The following is an 18444-nucleotide window of genomic DNA, read 5'->3' as shown; positions in this document are numbered from 1 at the left end:
CCTCAGTTGCACTTTAATTACTGTCACTTTATAACTGTCTGCTACCTCAATAACTGCTATGTGCATAGAACACTATCTCATAGTATGTTATGTTTATGTTTTTAGAAACTGTCATCTTTTTGCACTACTGTATACTGGTTGGCGCTGCACTGTCTCTCACCACACGTGCACGTGCACTTTATATAGCTATTTTATATAGGTATTTTATTTAGTTGTGTAGTCTCATGTGGTCCTGTGTTTGTCCTATGTTGTTTTTATGTAGCATCATGGTCCTGGAGGAAAGTTGTCTCGTTTCGCTGTGTACTGTACTAACTGTATATGGTTGAAACGACAATAAAAACCACTTGACTTGATATTGATGGCGGAGTTCTTGATTGTCAGGATCTTGGTGTTTTTGATTTAAAAGATTTCGTACTGTTGTTCTAATACTTTTACATTCATTGTCAAACCACTTTTCGTTGGTGTTTTTGGTTTCCTTTTTGATTATTTTTTCCAATTGCACATGGATGCTGATTGGTGGAATATATTGTTAATATCACTTATTGCCACATTTATGCCTACTTTATTTTGTGGATATGTGTTCATTATAAATTTGTCCAATAATAATTTTATAGTCTGACTATCTATTGCTATCTATTGCTTCCTGAAAAAGACCGCAACTACAGCCACCCCAGCATCACTCCTTCCGCCTGCTGCGGTTTTGTTATCGCAGCAGGCTTGTTTCACGGGTAAATCCCCATGAACCACCTGCCCCCAGGCATGCTTGTTGACTTCCGTCCAGGCTCAAGGTGAGTCTACTACTCCCTCAGACCCACACTCCCCTCCAAGGCATGTAGGATGATGTCGTCATTGACCGCCAAAGCCTACAGCCCCACTGGACTGGCCGCATCCACACTGCATGCAATGGCCCTCCTACAAGTCCACCAGGCCAAGGCACTTAAAGATCTGCACGTGGGAAGTCCTGACCCCGACGTGCTGCAGGAACTGCGCTCTGCAACCGACCTCGCCCTACGGGCCACAAAGGTCACAGCGCAGGCACTCGGGCAAGTGATTGCCACCCTCGTGGTCCAGGAATGTCACCTGTGGCTACACGTGTTCGAGAGGCGGAGACCGACAAAGCCCGCGTTCTCAATGCCTCTGTCTCCCAGCTCGGCCTACTCAGTGACACCGTCGACGACAAAGCAGTTTTCGGCGGTGAAGAAACAGATGGTATACATCTCCCACATCATGCCTCACCGCTGTTCCAGCGCGAGCCGTGCTCCGTCTGCTCACCGAGGGCATCCCCCTGCAGCTTCTAAATGTCAGGCAGCTCTCAGCTCCAGCGCCGAGCACCCTGAAGGAAGCGCACGCCCCCGTCTCTCAGACGTCCTCGAGGACCCGATCCTGGACTTGCGAGTTTTCAACTGGGCCTTGTGCAAACTCCTGTTCAAGATGCTCACACAGAAACACATTCTAACATGTATCCGGCATCAGGATTGGTTCGCAGCAGTAGACCTGAAGGACGCGTACTTCCACGTCTCTATCTTGCTTTGACATCTACCCTTCCTACGGTTCACATTCAACGGCCAGTCCTATCACTACAAGGTCCTCCCCTTTGGCCTGACCCTGTACCCTTGCATCTTTATGAAGGTTGCAGAGGCAGCCCTTGCCACGCTAAGGGAAGTGGGCATCCACATACTCAACTACTTCGACGACTGGCTCATCCTAACTCTCGAGAGTTACTGTGTGCCCACAGGGACCAGGTGCTCAGACACGTCTAAGGCTTCAGGTCAACTGGGAAAAGAGCAAGCTCACCCCGGTTCAGAGCTTCTCTTTTCTCGGCATGGAGTTAGTCTCAATGACAGCGCGCCTCACCAACGAGCGCATGCAGTTGGTGCTGAAATGCCTCACCTTGATCAAACTAGGCACAGCAGTTCCTCTAAAACAATTTCAGAAGCTCCTGGGGCATATGGCATCAACTGTCTATAGTTGCTGGCTGTTATTCTTGCCCTGCAGAGGTTTCTCCCACTATTTCGGGGCAAGCACATCTTGATCCGCTCAGACAGCACCACCACGATTGCGTACATAAATCGACTCGACTCAGGTCGCTGCACACCACTCATATCCCGGGCAGCCTCAACACAGCAGTGGATGCACTGTTGCGACAGGGCACACTCAGCGGTGAGTGGAGACTCCACCCCCAGGTGGTCCAGCTGAGTTGGGAGCGGTTCAGCAAAGCACAGTTAGACCTGTTCGCTTCCCAAGAGACCTCCCACTACCCGCTGTGGTACTTCCTAGTGGATGCTCCCCTCTGGATAGATGCACAGGCACACAGCTGGCCCCTGGGGCTACGCAAGTATGCATTTCCCCCAGTGAGCCTACTTGCACGGGTGCTGTATAAGTTCAGGGAGGACGAGGACCAAGTCACTCTATTGGCCCACGTGGACTTGGTTCTCGGGTCTCACGCTCCTCACAACAGCACCTCCCTGGCGAATTCCCCTGAGGAAGGACCTCCTTTCTCAGGGACGGGGCACCCTCTAGCATCTGCACCCAGACCACTGGAACCTCCATGTCTGGCCCCTGGACGGGATGCGGAAGATCTAAGTGGCCTACCACCTGCTATCGTAGACACGATCAACCAACCCAGAGCTTCCTCTACCAGGCAGCATTACGCCCTGAAGTGGTGTTTATTCACGAATTTGTGTTCTTCCCGATCTGGAGACCTGCAGAGATGTGCAATAGGGTCAGTGCTCTGATGTCTGCTGGGGAGGCTGGAGGGGAAGGCTGTCCCCCTCCACCTTGAAGGTTTATGTAGACGCTCTGCTCACCACAACGCAGTGGAAGCACGACCTGATCATCAGGTTCCTTAGATGTACCTGGAGGCTGAACCCTCCCAGACCATGCCTGTTCCCCTCATGGGATCTCTCCATGGTCCTTTCGGGCCTCCAGAGACCCCCCTTCAAGCCGCTAGAATCAGTCGAGCTCAGAGCCCTCTCCTTGAAGACGGACCTCCTGATCACGCTTGCTTCCATCAAGAGGGTTGGGGAACAGCGACACTTGCCTGGAGTTCGGTCTGGTAGACGCCCATGTCGTCCTAAGACCGTGACCGGGTTACATGTCCAAGGTTCTTACGACCCCCTTAGGGGACCAGGTAGTGAACCTGCAAGCGCTGCCCCGGAAGGAGGCAGACCCAGACTTTTCATTGCTGTGTCCGGTGTGTGCTTTGCATACCTATGTGGACCACATGCAGAGTTTTAGATGTACTGAGCAGCTCTTTGTCTGCTTTGATGGACAGCGGAAAGGGAACGCTGTCTCCAAACAGAGGCTAGCCCACTGGGTCATCGACGCCATTGCTTTGACCTATCAGACCCAGGCCGTGCCCGCCCCTTGCGGGTTCGAGCACACTCGTCGAGAGGTGTGGCATCCTCATGGGCACTCGCCAATGGCACCTCCATAGTAGACCTCCGCAGTGGTGGGCTGGGCAACACCAAAGACATTTATGAAATTCTACAACCTCAGGGTTGAGTCGGTCTCTTCCCGTATTCTCTCAGGTCCTGAGCACAGAGAACTCAGGAATACGGAACGACTGACCAGGTGTTCCACTTAATTAGCGCCCTTTCCCTCCACTGAGGCGATCACATGCGCTCTTTCTCCCAGGAGAGTCCACTAAGCTTTATCCACTAAACCTCTGCCCCCCGGTTACTGTGTTTGTAGTAACTCCTCTCTCGCTAGATAGGATCTACCACCGTGCCACTTCCACATGTGGCCTCAAAACCCATGTGTTGTATTCACCACGCTTAACCTCCCAACAGCCTGAGCATGATGTGGCTTCTGCGGGTCTTTTCCCCTGAAAGAATAGGAGTTGGAAAAGAACGTCTTCCCAGATGCACGTTATGGCGTTAAATGGTCCCAGCTGCTTTAACTCAATGCAAGAAACATAGAGAGAGAAAAGGCACGGCTGGCGCGGCCTGCTCCCATGCTTAGCATGTCTCCCCCCCCCCCCCCTCGGCGATGCCGGGAACCTAAAAACTTCATGATGATTTTATGGGGCGTCGGGGAAGGGTATGTGCAGTCTGATGCAGCCTGCTGCCTTGGCACAAAACTGCCTGCCCACACCTGCATCAGCAGTTCACATACACGGTACACGCATGCGTGATTGAATAGGGACCCTTAGTGTCACTTCATTCGACACAACGTCAAGTGAGCGAGAGAAGGGGAACGTCTAGATTACTTTTGTAATCCCCATTCCCTGATGGAGGGAATGAGACGTTGTGTCGCCACGATGCTGTACCGAGCCACTGAAAGCAGCCGAACCTTATTCTCAGCTTCTCAGTGCAAAACCTGAATGAACAGATGCACGATTCCCTCCTATTATACCCGTATGTCCGGGGGATGGACATACAAATTCTGTCTGCCAAATTCTCATTGGCCTTTTCTCAAATTCAGAGGTAATCAAGGCCTTCATGAACGACCCCTAGTGTTGCTTCATTCGACACAATGTCTCATTCCCTCCATCAGGGAACAGGGGTTACAACAGTAACCTAGACGTTTTCCTGGAACTGAATGTGTTAACACTAACTACAAAACAAATATGTGATTAAATGTGATTAAATATTTCAACAACACATGAGGGGTGTGAAGGGTCCAGGAACTGAGTTTGACACCCCTGCAATACATACAACATCCCACCAACAATAAACTCAAGGCCTTTGACACTGCACTTAACTCTGGGTTATTGTCTTTTTAAACCCGCTTTTAACCTAGAGTAAAGCAACATTTCACACTTGTCATTCTGAAAGATGAGCACCTCTTTTAATCCTGGGTTGTGAAACCTGCTTCAGAGCAGTGTTAGCAGCGAAGTGGCACAAGTAAGTTTTTATCTGGCTCTTAATAGTCCCAATAGTACCAGTGGTTTTGAACTTTATACTGTCATCTGTTCTGTGTTTTTCTCTGTCTCATACTACACCCATTAGTATAATGGACATTCTTGGAATAAATCTAAATGAATTCTCACAGGTTGTTGTGCACTGGACTGTGAGTGGACTGCAGCGACTCGTGAGCTTTCTGATAGCTGATGAGAACGTAGTGTGCTTACTCTTTGTGCTTGATGTAGCAAAGTTTATCTGTGATCATTATTTTTATTATTAATGGTAGTAACTGGTCATGAAAAGTGTATGTGCTGTCAACATGGCAGCATCCGTGAGGGGGTGGCCATGCTCAATGTCAAATTAAACAGCTTTTATTGAGGTTAGTAGCTGACTGGAGTCTTCATCTAATTTGAGTCAACATCATTTAAACAGACTTGTGAGCTATTTTATTTATTTGTAAAATGTTTTAAATCAACTAAATACAGTGGCAAAGTGGAGCACAACACAACCAAATTAACCTAATTAAGCCACAACACAACAAGAATATCATGAAAGGAATATATATAAAAATGCTCTACTTATTTGATCCTGAAGGGATCTGGATGATGCATATCTGGTTGTTTTGACTGGGAACTTCTCTTGTAATGTCTTGCAGTGGGTCACTTCGCATTGGGTTACTGATCATCCTTTCAGGATTTATTGTGAGATAACAACCCGCTACCTGTACATTATCCCTTACTTACCGTATGCCAACTATAAAATATAATTTTTAATAAATATCTTACGATGTATTAAATTTAATTTAGCATAAACAAAAATATTAATAATTTGTAATGATTTCTGCCCAAATGAACAGTTTAGATATTCATTTGTTTCAGTGATTGGTTGCTTTTGTAACTTAGTTGATTCTAAACAATACCTACTTAATAAATTATTATTAATTTGCTGTTAATTTATTGGTGTTTTCTCAAGTAATGTTTTCTGCTACAGTATTTTTGCGACAAACTTTCCAAACAGAGTAACTAAGAAATATTGATGTGCCATACCACAAATAACCAAAAATACTCCCACACTTCAGCTGTGAATTAAAGGTTCAGGGTCAGACATGTCTTTGTGCTGAACTGAGCCCGCACCATCCATCCATCCATCTATCTTCAACCGCTTATCCGAAGTTGGGTCGCGACTCTGCTGGAGCAGCTGCCCCAAACTTCCCTATCCCGAGCCACATTAACCAGCTCTGACTGGGGGACCCCGAGGCATTCCCAGGCCAGTGTGGAGATGTAATCTCTCCACCTAATCCTGGGTCTTCCCCGAGGCCTCCTCCCAGCTGGACGTGCCTGAAACACCTCCCTAGGGAGGCGGCCAGGGGGCATCCTTACCAGATGCCAAAACCACCTCAACTGACTCCTTTCGACGAAAAGGAGTAGCGGCTCTACTCCGAGCTCCTCACAGATGACTGAGCTCCTCACCCTATCTCTAAGGGAGAAGCCCGCCACCCTTCTGAGGAAGCCCATTTCGGCCGCTTGTACTCGCGACCTAGTTCTTTCAGTCATGACCCAGCCTTCATGACCATAGGTGAGGGTAGGAACAAAAATTGACTGGTAGATCGACAGCTTTGCCTTCCGGCTCAGGTGCGATAGAGCGAGTGCAATACCGCCCCCGCTGCCCCGATTCTCCGGCCAACCTCCCGCTCCATTGTCCCCTCACTCGTGAACAAGACCACAAGGTACTTGAACTCCTTCACTTGGGGCAATACCTCCTTCCCTACCTGGAGTACGCACTCCATCGGTTTCCTGCTGAGAAAGGCCTCAGATTTAGAGGTGCTAATCCTCATCCCAGCACTAGACTGAAAAAGCAATTCAGTGAGAGCTGAAGGACACGGACCGATGATGACACGAAGACAACATCATCTGCAAAAAGCAGCGATGAGATCCCCAGCCCACCGAAGCGCACACCTTCCCCACCCCGACTACGCCTCGATATCCTGTCCATGAATATCACAAACAGGATTGGTGACAAAGCGCAGCCTTGGCGGAGACCAACCCCCACATGGAATGAACTCGACTTCATGCCGAGGACCCGGACACAGCTCTCACTTTAGACGTACAGGGATTGGATCGCCTTAAGAAGGGACCCCCCCTCCCCATACACCCGCAGCACCACAGTCTCTCCCGGGGGACCCGGTCATACGCCTTCTCCAGATCCACAAAACACATGTAGACTGGATGGGCATACTCCCTGGCCCCCTCCAGGATCCTTGCGAGAGTAAAGATCTGGTCCATCGTTCCACGGCCAGGACAAAAACCGCATTGTTCCTCTTCAATCAGAGGTTCGACAATCAGCCGAACCCTCCTCTCCAGCACCTTGGAGTAAACTTAACAGGGAGGCTGAGAAGTGTGATACCCCTGTAGTTGGCACACACTCTCTGATCCCCCTTTTTGAAGATGGGAACCACCACCCCGTTCTGCCACTCCTTAGGCACTGTCCCAGATTTCCACGCAATGTTGAAGAGGCGTGTCATCCATGACACCCCATCCACATCCAAAGCTTTTAGCATTTCTGGTCGGATCTCATCAATCCCCGGGGCTTTGCCACTGCAGAATTGTTTGACTACCTCAGTGACCTCCCCCAGGGAAATATAATCTGATCCCCTATCAGCCTCCGGCTCTGCCTCTAGCATAGAGGGCGTGTTGGGATTTAGGAGTTCTTCAAAGTGTTCCTTCCACCGCCCAATAACCTCCTCGGTTGAGGTCAACAGTGTCCCATCTTTGCTGTATACAGCTTGGATGGTTCCCCGTTTCCCCCTCCTAAGGTGGCGGATGGTTTTCCCGAAGCACTTTGGTGCGGACCGAAAGTCCTTCTCCATGGCTTCTCTGAACTTTTCCCACACCCACTGCTTTGCCTCCCTCACGGCAGAGGCAGCAGCCCTTCGGGCCTGTCGGTACCTTGCAACTGCCTCGGGAGACCTCCGGGACAACAAATCCCGGAAGGCCTCTTTCTTCAGTCAGATGGCTTCCCTGACCACCAGTGTCCACCACGGTGTTCGAGGGTTACCACCCCTTGTGGCACCTAAAACCTTGAGGCCGCAACTCTCTACCGCGGCTTCGGCAATGAAAGCCTTGAACATTTCCCACTCCGGTTCAATGTCCCCAACCTCCGCAGGGATGCCTGAAAAGCTCCGCCGGAGGTGTGAGTTGAAGATCTCGCGGACAGGGACCTCCTCCAAATATTCCCAGTTCACCCGCACCACTTGCTTGGGCTTCCCAGGTCTGTCCAGAGTATTTCCCCACCCCCCCAACTCACCACCAGATGGTGATCGGTTGACAGCTCTGCCCCTCTCTTCACCCGAGTGTCCAAAACATATGGCCTCAGATCCGATGACACGATTACAAAATCGATCATCGACCTTCGGCCTAGGGTGCTCTGGTACCACGTACACTTATGAGCATCCTTATGTTCGAACATGATGTTTGTTATAGATAATCCATGACTAGCACAGAAGTCTAATAACAAACATCCACTTGAGTTCAGATCGGGGAGGCCGTACCTTCCAATCATGCCTTTCCAGGTGTCCCTGTCATTTCCCACGTGCGCGTTGAAGTCACCCAGCATCACTCGTGAGTAGTTATGTAAAAGTGTGAAAGGGTTAAGTGACAGATGCATGAAGAATATTCTTTAGAAATGGTTTCCTAAAATGTGTAAAAAATACAATTCTGATAACATTTCATGAACACACAAATGTCTTCATTCTAATGAAATACCATAATATGTCATCTGTGTGTATTTGTATTTAAATTATTTTGAAAGGAATAAAAACAGGTGATAATTCAGTGCATTCACTGACCATTCAATAAATTCAATACCAAATAGAGCCTGGCTTTATGGGATTTATATGGGTATTAACAGGGTTTTACAGCTCAACATACTTGAGTTTGTCCAGTTTGCAGTTTGAATCGTCGAGTCTTTCAGAGAGCAGCTTGACTCCTGATTCTCCTGGATGATTGTAGCTCAGATCCAGCTCTCTTAGGTGTGAGGGGTTTGAACTCAGAGCTGAAGCCACAGAACAACAGCTGACCTCTGTCACCATACAGCCAGATAATCTACAAACACACATACAACAGTCAGATAAATCTACAAACACATACATCAACAGCCAGATAATATACAAACACACATCAACAGTCAGATAATCTACAAACGCACACTTTACCAGTTATATAATCTACAAACACACACATCAACAGTCAGATAATCTACAAACACAAAAATCCAGTCAGATTATCTACAAACACATATCAACAGTCAGATAATCTACAAACACACATCAGCAGGAAAATAATCTACAAAAAAAACAACAACAGTCAGATAATCTACAAACATAAACAGTCAGGTAATCTACAAATACACACACACACACACACACACACATATCACCAATCAGATAATCTACAAACACACACTTTACCAGTTATATAATCTACAAACACACATAAATCCAGTCAAATAATCTACAAACACACATCAACAGTCAGATAATCTACAAACATAAACAGTCAGGTAATCTACAAACACACACACACACACACAGCAGTAGCCAGATAATCTACAAACACACACACCAATAGCCAGATAATCTACAAACACACACACCCCAATAGCCAGATAATTTACAAACACACACCAACAGTCAGATAATCTACAAACACACACACACACACCAATAGCCAGATAATCTACAAACTCACATCAACAGTCAGATAATCTACAAACACACATCAACAGTCAGATAATCTACAAACACACTAATAAGATAATATACAAACACACACTTTAACAGTTATATAATCTACAAACACACATCAATCCAGTCAGATAATCTACAAACACACATCAACAACCAGATAATCTACAAACACACACAAACAGTCAGATAATCTACAAACACACACACACCAATAGCCAGATAATCTACAAACACATATCAACAGTCAGATAATCTACAAACACACATCACCAATCAGATAATATACAAACACACACTTTACCAGTTATATAATCTACAAACACATACATCAATAGCCAGATAATCTACAAACACACATAAATCCAGTCAGATTATCTACAAACACACACATCAACAGTCAGATAATCTACAAACACACAAAAATCCAGTCAGATTATCTACAAACACATATCAACAGTCAGATAATCTACAAACACACATCAGCAGGAAAATAATCTACAAAAAAAACAACAACAGTCAGGTAATCTACAAATACACACACACACACACAGCCAGATAATCTACAAACACACAGCAACACACATCACCAATCAGATAATCTACAAACACACACTTTACCAGTTATATAATCTACAAACACACACATCAATAGCCAGATAATCTACAAACACACATAAATCCAGTCAAATAATCTACAAACACACATCAACAGTCAGATAATCTACAAACATAAACAGTCAGGTGATCTACAAACACACACACACACCAGTAGCCAGATAATCTACAAACACACCCACACACACACACACACACCAATAGCAGATAATCTACAAACACACATCAACAGTCAGATAATCTACAAACACACACTTTACCAGTTATATAATATACAAACACACACTTTACCAGTTATATAATCTACAAACACACATCAACAGTCAGATAATCTACAAACACACATAAACAGTCAGATAATCTACAAACACACACCAATAGCCAGATAATCTACAAACACACATCAACAGTCAGATAATCTACAAACACACATTTTAACAGTTATATAATCTACAAACACACATCACCAATCAGATAATATACAAACACACACTTTACCAGTTATATAATCTACAAACACATACATCAATAGCCAGATAATCTACAAACACACATCAACAGTCAGATAATCTACATACACACATAAATCCACTCAGATTATCTACAAACACACATCAACAGTCAGATAATCTACTCAGCACTGCCACTGCAAGGCCCCACCCGTCGTTATGTCCGACAAGACCATTCCGTGGTCCCCCTTGCACAGAGTTTGGACGTGTGGCTCTTTTCTTGTTTTGGAGTTGGACTCAGTCTCGATGATGGCGCACCTCACGAACGACCGTACCCAGTCGGTCCAGCTAATATGGAGTCGATACGGGCAGGCACAGGTAGACCTGTTCGCCTCCCCAGAATCATTCCATTGCCTGCTCTGGTATGCCCTGACCAAGGCCCCCCTCGGCATAGACACGCTGGCACACAGCTGGCCACCTGGACTATGCAAGTATGCGTCCCCCCAGTGACCCTGAGCAAGGTCAGGGAGGACTAGGAGCAGGTAACCCTAGTGGCTCCATACTGGCCCACACAGACTTGGTTCTTGGACCTCATGCTCCTCATGTCAGCCCCTCCCTCCCAAATCCCCCTGAGGAAGAACCTTCTTTCTCAGGGACGGGGCACTGTCTGGTGACCAGACTGTTCGCTAAGTGGTGTTCTTCCCGACAAAGCAAAGACTCCCAGAGATGCGCAGTCAGCTTAATACTTACTTTTTTGCAGGAGACTTCTGTGGAAGGACAATTGTACACCTCCACCTTTTAGGTGTATGTAGCGCCCATAGCTGCGCACCACAACACAGTGGACGGCAATTTCTTAGGGAAGCACAACCTGATTTTCATAGTCCTGCAAGGCCTGCATGGGCTCTCTTCGAGCCTTTAAAGTCAGTGGAGCTTAAGGCACTCCCCTTGATGACTGCCCTCCTGACGGCGCACACCTGCATCAAGAGGGTAGGGGACCTGCAAGCGTTCTCTGTCAGCGAAACGTGCCTGGAGTTCGGTCCGGGCAACTCACGTGATCCTGAGACCCCGACGGGCTATGTGCCTAAGGTTCCCATGCCCCCTTTCAGGGACTAGGTGGTGAACCTGCAAGCGCTGTCCCAGGAGGAGGCAGACCCAGCCTTATCATTGCTTTGTCTGGTGCATGCTTCACGCACCTATTTGGATCGCACACAGAGCTTTAGGATCTCTGAGCAGCCCTTTGTCTGCTTTGGTGGACAGCAGAAAGGAAGTGCTGTCTCCAAACAGAGGATCGCCCACTGGATCAGCATGTGCCACCCCCTGCAGGGCTATAAACCAAAAAAAGCATTCCATCAGGAGTGTGGCAGGCTCCTGGGCTCTGACCAGTGGTGTCTCTCTAGCTGACATTGCAGAGCAGTGGGCTGGGCTACACCAACACCCTTGTGAGGTTCTACAATCTACGGGTTGAGCCTGTCTTGTCCCATGTCTAAGCAGGAATGAACAGGTAAAGAAAACTCGAGAAAGAAAAAAAAAAAGGGAAAAGAGGCATGACGAGGACAAGCCTGTACCCATTCTCTTGAGAACTCAACTCATCCCCAAAGGGCTGTTGGACACTCACACATGCATCAGGGGAGGTTACGTGCCGGCCCTGTGCACTGGCAGACTGCCCGTCTCACACCGCCAATCCACGTAACCCAGTTCAGCCAGTTGTGGCATTTTTGTAGGGGACCCCTAGTGTCATTGCATCGACACAACTAAGTGAATGACAGACATCCTGGTTACTTTTGTAACCTCCGTTCCCTGATGGAGGGAACAAGACGTTGTGTCCCTCCTGCCACAATGCTTAAATAACTGCTGAAATGGCCGGGGCCTTATTCTTGGCTCCTCAGCACAAAACCTAATGAGCGGTATGCAGCGCCCCCTCCTTTATACCCGTATGTCGGGGGAGGGGCAAGCAAATACCACTCGCCAATTTCCATTGGCCTTTTATCAAAGACCAGAGGTGTTTGAGCTCTCAAGAGTTACCCCTCATGTCACTACATAGACACAACATGTTGTTCCCTCCATCAGGGAACAAAGTTTACGAAAGTAACCTGGACATTTTTGTCTACTGTAATTTCTTGGAGAATTATATTTTTTCAATGTTTCAACAGCGGAATGGTCTTAAAACACTTAAAATGACTGTACAGCCTATTGTAGAGACTGAACGTCTATCCATCACAGCCTCATCGTAATTCCCATTAAAATCAAAGATGAGACTGCAGTGAAGGTGTATAGAAGAACCATGAATAAATGCAAAACTCTCATTGCATCACTTTTCATTTGGCACCTGTAGAAATCCAGTCACAATGAAATTCAATTCCTTCAAACACCTATTTTATCAAGTCGTTTATCATCTCACTGCCTTTTATTGTTTCAATGTCTGATTATTTCTACTGAAAATCACTGACCTCAGTATCTCCAGTGTACAGTGGGGATTCTTCAGTGCATCAGAGAGCAGCTTCACTCCTGAATCCTGCAGGTCATTGTTACTCAGGTCCAGCTCTCTCAGGGAGTTTGATGATTGTAGAACTGAAGACAAACTTTCACAGCACTGACTAGTGAATCTACAAGCTGCAAATCTAAAATAATAAAGACAAATTATGATGAAGTAATTTTGTAAAACAAACCATTAATCTAGAGTGAATGCTCCACAGTTAGATAAGTGTTGTGACAGTCACTGAGCCATTTACTGAGTCGATGTCTGATTATTTCTACTGAAAATCACTGACCTCAGTATCTCCAGTGTACAGTGAGGACTCTTCAGTGCGCCAGAGAGCAGCTTCATTCCTGAATCCTGCAGGTCATTGTTACTCAGGTCCAGCTCTCTCAGGGAGTTTGATGATTGTAGATCTGAAGACAAACGTTCACAGCACTGACCAGTGAATCTACAACCTGCAAATCTAAACAGAACAAAATTATCATAAAGTAGTTTTATACAACAAACTATTCCAGAGTGAATGCTCCACAGTTAGAAAAGTAGTGTTGTAACAGTCACTGAGCCATTTATTGTTTCAATGTATGATTATTTCAACTGAAAATCACTGACCTCAGTATCTCCAGTGTACAGTGGGGACTCTTCAGTCCATCAGAGAGCAGCTTCACTCCTGAATCCTGCAGGTCATTGTTACTGAGATCCAGCTCTCTCAGACTTGAGGAGTTTGATCTGAGAACTGAGGTCAGTGTTGAACAACTTTTCTCTGTCAGATTACAGCTCATCAGGCTGAGAAAGAAATGACAAGATAACAGTGTGTTAAACTATACGTTTTAGTGAAGGCATCTCAAAACAGCTTTTGTGTAGAAAGAAAAAAATATATGGCCCCCAAAAATACATACCCCTACCTTGCACATACTGTACATTACCAATTGCATGTACATATGTACATACAATGTACATATGCCATTATTTTATATGTCTTCTTATTTGTATGTCTATTTATACTCTTATCTTTTTTTACATTCTGTGTCTCACTGTAATATTCTGTGTGCACTTGTTTCTCCTATCATCAAAAAAAAAGAATCCTTGTGTACGTAAGCACCCAGCCGGAGAGAGGGAGCGGTAAGGGCACTTAGACCTGAGCTAAATTATGTCTAACACCTGTCTCTAATTCCAGTGAAAACGGGGAGAGCGGCATATAAACGGCCATGCCACCGCCAGATGGGAGAGAAAGTGACACATCAGTCCAGTGTTGGCATGCATCCCTAAACATTAGAGAGCTGAAAAATTTATGTTTGAGTTTTTTGTGAAGATATTTGAGTGTGCTCAGCGAAGCTCTGAATGTGTGCACAGTGTGGCAGAAGGCGGAGAATAAAAGCCTTACCTTGATGCTGTCTGTGCTTCCTGACTCATCCTTTCCATAACCCCTCACACTGGTGCCGAAACACAGGAAGGAAGTACAACCCATGGAGACCTCCCAGATCCTCAAGTCCCTTGCCGGCCTACATCAGAACCATCAAAAATCCCTGCTTGAGCTCCGCTAAGACCAGGATCGCCGTTTCTTTGAGATACTGCTAGTTCAAGCAGAGGACCGGCATGTGATCCAGAGCCTTCTCAGCCAGGAGAGAGCTCCAGCTGTGACCCCGGATAACCACAGCCCCCTGCCCCCACCCATGCTCCTAAATATTGCTGCTCAACAACTGCCCACGGCTAACCTCCTGGCCTATGATGACCTGAAAAAGGCCATCTTGCAGCGGGTGGGACGAAGTCAGGAGCAGTACTGACTGCTCTTCCGGTCCTTGAAGCTGGGGAAGTCTGACTTTTCCCAACGGCTCCGTGCTGGACGCGTGCTGGAAATGGCTGCTGGAGGGGAAACATGATGCTGTGGGAGTTATCGATCAAGTGGTAATGGAGCAGCTTTTCCTTCGTCTGCCAAAGAGAATATGTGCGGATGAGTCGGGAAGCACAGACAGCATCAAGGTAAAGCTTTTATTCTCCGAATTCTGCCACACTGTGCACACTTTCAGAGCTTCGCTAAGCCCACTCGAATAGCTTCACAAAGAAAATAAACATAAATTTTTCAGTTCTCTGGCGGTGGCATGGACGTTTATATGCCGCTCTCCCCGTTCTCACTGGAATTAGTTACAGGTGTTAGACATAATTTAGCCCAGGTGTAAGCACCCTTACCACTTTCTCGCTCTCCGGATGGGCACTCAACCAGGCCCCTGCTGCCACACACATGAAACCATACAAATTTAATCAAAATAACATAAGGGGTTTGTTTGCAGTCTAACAAACTACATTAAAATCGGACCTCTGCTATTTAATTACAATAAAATGAGACAAAAAAAAATGCTAAATTACTCACTCAGCTTTCCTGGATGCTTTCATCACTGGCAGCAGCCTCAGAAGACATTCATCTGATCGATCATATTTTCTCAGATTAAACTGATCCAGCTCCTCTTCTGAGTTCAGCAACACAAACACCAAAGCAGACCACTGAGCAGGAGAGAGACTGACTCCAGAGAGACGATTGTTATCACTTCTGTTCACGTATGTTTGTACTTCCTGCACTAGAGAATGATCATTGAGTTCATTCAGACAGTGGAACAGATTGATGGATTTCTCTGGTGAGGGATTCTCCCTGATCTTTTTCTTAATATACTCAACTATTTCCTGTTTGCTGTCAGAGCTGCTTCCTGTCTGTGTCAGGAGGTCTTGTAAGATTGTCTGATTGGACTTCAGTGAGAGACCCAGAAGGAATTGGAGGAAAAGGTCCAGGTGTCCGTTCTCACTCTGTAAGGCCTTGTCCACTTCACTCTTCAGGAAATCAGTCACAGATTACCTAAAATTACTATTGAGATCTGATGTTTGTTGAGAAACAGAAAGAAAAGAATATAGAGCAGCGAGAAACTCCTGAACGCTCAGATGCACAAAGCTGAACACCTTCCCCAGGTTCAGTCCAAACTCCTCTCTGAAGATTTGGGTACAAACTCCTGAGTACACTGACGCTTCTCTGACATCAATGCCACACTCTCTCAGTTCCTCCTCATAGAAGATCAGGTTCCCTTTTTCAAGCTGTTGAAAAGCCAGCTTTCCTAGAGACTGAATCCTCTCTCTAGCCTGCTGAAGATCCACATCACATTTCCCATCATACTTCTGACTCTTCAGTTTGCTTTGAAAGATCAGGAAGTGTGTGAACATTTGAGTGAGAGTCTTGGGGATCTCTGCGCTCTCTACTTCACTCAACAGTCTCTGGAGAACAGTGGCTGAAATCCAACAGAAGACTGGTATGTGACACATGATGTACAGGCTTCTTGATGATTTCATGTGTGTGATGATTCTGTTGGCCAGACGCCCATCTTTTATTCTTTTCCTGAAATACTCATCCTTCTGAGGGTCATTGAAGCCTCGTACATCTGTGAGCTGGTCAACACACTCAGGAGGAATCTGATTGGCTGCTGCTGGTCGAGAGGTGATCCAGAGCAGAGCAGAAGGAAGCAGATTCCCCTTGATGAGGTTGGTCAGCAGCACATCCACTGAGGCCGATTCTGTCACATCACACAAAATATCATTGTTCTGGAAATCTAGAGGAAGTCGACACTCATCCAGACCATCAAAAATGAAAATGACTTTGTAGTCATCAAGGTCTGTTGATCTCAGTTTTTTTGTATCTGTGAAAAACTGCTGAAGAAGATCCATCAGACTGATATTTTTGTGCTTCATCAGATTGAGCTCTCTGAAAGGAAGTGGAAATATGAAGTGAACATCCTGATTTTCTTTTCCTTCAGCCCAGTCCACAATGAACTTCTGCACAGAGACTGTTTTTCCAATTCCAGCAACTCCTTTAGTCAGCACAGTTCTGATGGCTTTGTCTTGTCCAGGTAAGGCTTTAAAGATGTCATTGCATTTGATTGGTGTTTCCTGTGTCTCTGCTCTCCTGGATGCTGTCTCAATCTGTCTCACCTCATGTTCATTATTGATCTCACCACTCCCTCCATCTGTGATGTACAGCTCTGTATAGATCTCATTGACAAGTGTTGAGCTGCTTTGATTTGATATTCCTTCAGTAATTCTCTGGAATTTCTCCTTAAGTCTGGATTTGTGTTTTTTTATATCAAAAGGAGCAAGTTCTGTTGTGCAAAGGAAGAGAAATGTCACAAATAATTCAATGATTTATAATTTAAAATGTCTTTTCACTTATATTGAGTGAATTCAGACACTATGCGTTTCCTCTGAAGGTGATGTGATGTAATAGTGACATGAGTGTGAGCTCTTACTGGTGTGTAGTGCGTTAGCAAGGTCTATCTGCTTCATCTTCCTCAGGATGTGCAGTGTGATCTTCAGAAGCCCCTCTCTGACTCTGTTCTGACCTTCATCCTCTTCTCTCTCAGAGCATGCCGGTAAATCTGGGCTCAGTAATCTCTTGAAACTCTTCAGCTCTTTCTTCATTAGAGAGATGATTTTGTGCTCAAGCTCCTGAAATCAGTGAACATCTAAACAATGAAGCTCATTCAGTAACAGAGATGCTGAACTGCAGGATCAGTGGACAAGAGTCACCACTCATTTTATTTGTGCTTTAGTTGTCTTGAATTCTTCAGTGTTTGTGTGTGTATCTGTAGAACTTCTCAAAGTGCTGCATGTTTAGTCTGGTTGATTTGTTGTGTATGAATGAGCCATCATGGGGCCCTATATTGCACCCGGCGCAAATGACTTTGTACACTGACGCATGTATCATTCCTATTTTGCACCCGCGCAAAGCGGGATTTTCCCTCCACAGACGCACGTCGGTAAACTAGGAAATGAACTTGCGCTCCCTGGGCGGGTCGGCGCAAAAAGGAGGCGTGTTTCGGCGCAAACATTCCCTAGTGCTATTTTGCAGTTCCAGAAAACACTTCCGCCACTGACCAGAAAAAACCTAGTCTAAAGTCAGTGGCGCGTTGCGCGTTGTTCATAATGCTATTTTAAGCGCGCATGCTTGGCCATAATGTAGGGTGCACAACGCGCATACACTTTGATTCTCTCATCAACACAGATGCAGCAGTTTTTATTTTTGCAAATCATACATTATAACAAGGAAAAATATTAACACATGAGGGAAATCATTGTGGTGTCCATGAAGATGTAAAAAAATGCGTCAACCCTTGCGTCAACCGCAAGGGAACCTATTCAATCCACATACAAGTCATTTGCGATGCTAATAGTAAAATCACCCATGTCTTTGAGAATTATCCAGGCTCGAGCCACGACTCATTTATACTAGCAAACTCTGCCATTCCTGCCATCTTCGAGGGGAATCCCCCGTCGGATGGGTGG

At 46.0% G+C, this 18444-nt stretch overlaps 1 pseudogene; it reads right to left on the bottom strand.

The window, feature by feature from the left end:
• LOC127636142 (NACHT, LRR and PYD domains-containing protein 3-like) overlaps window positions 1-17532 on the bottom strand; it is a 30334-nt pseudogene extending 12802 nt beyond the window's left edge.
• Window positions 17533-18444: the final 912 nt, after the last annotated feature.

Source organism: Xyrauchen texanus, chromosome 43, assembly GCF_025860055.1.
Source record: "Xyrauchen texanus isolate HMW12.3.18 chromosome 43, RBS_HiC_50CHRs, whole genome shotgun sequence".
NCBI lineage: Eukaryota > Metazoa > Chordata > Actinopteri > Cypriniformes > Catostomidae > Xyrauchen > Xyrauchen texanus.
This window is presented reverse-complemented; position numbering and strand designations above follow the sequence as displayed.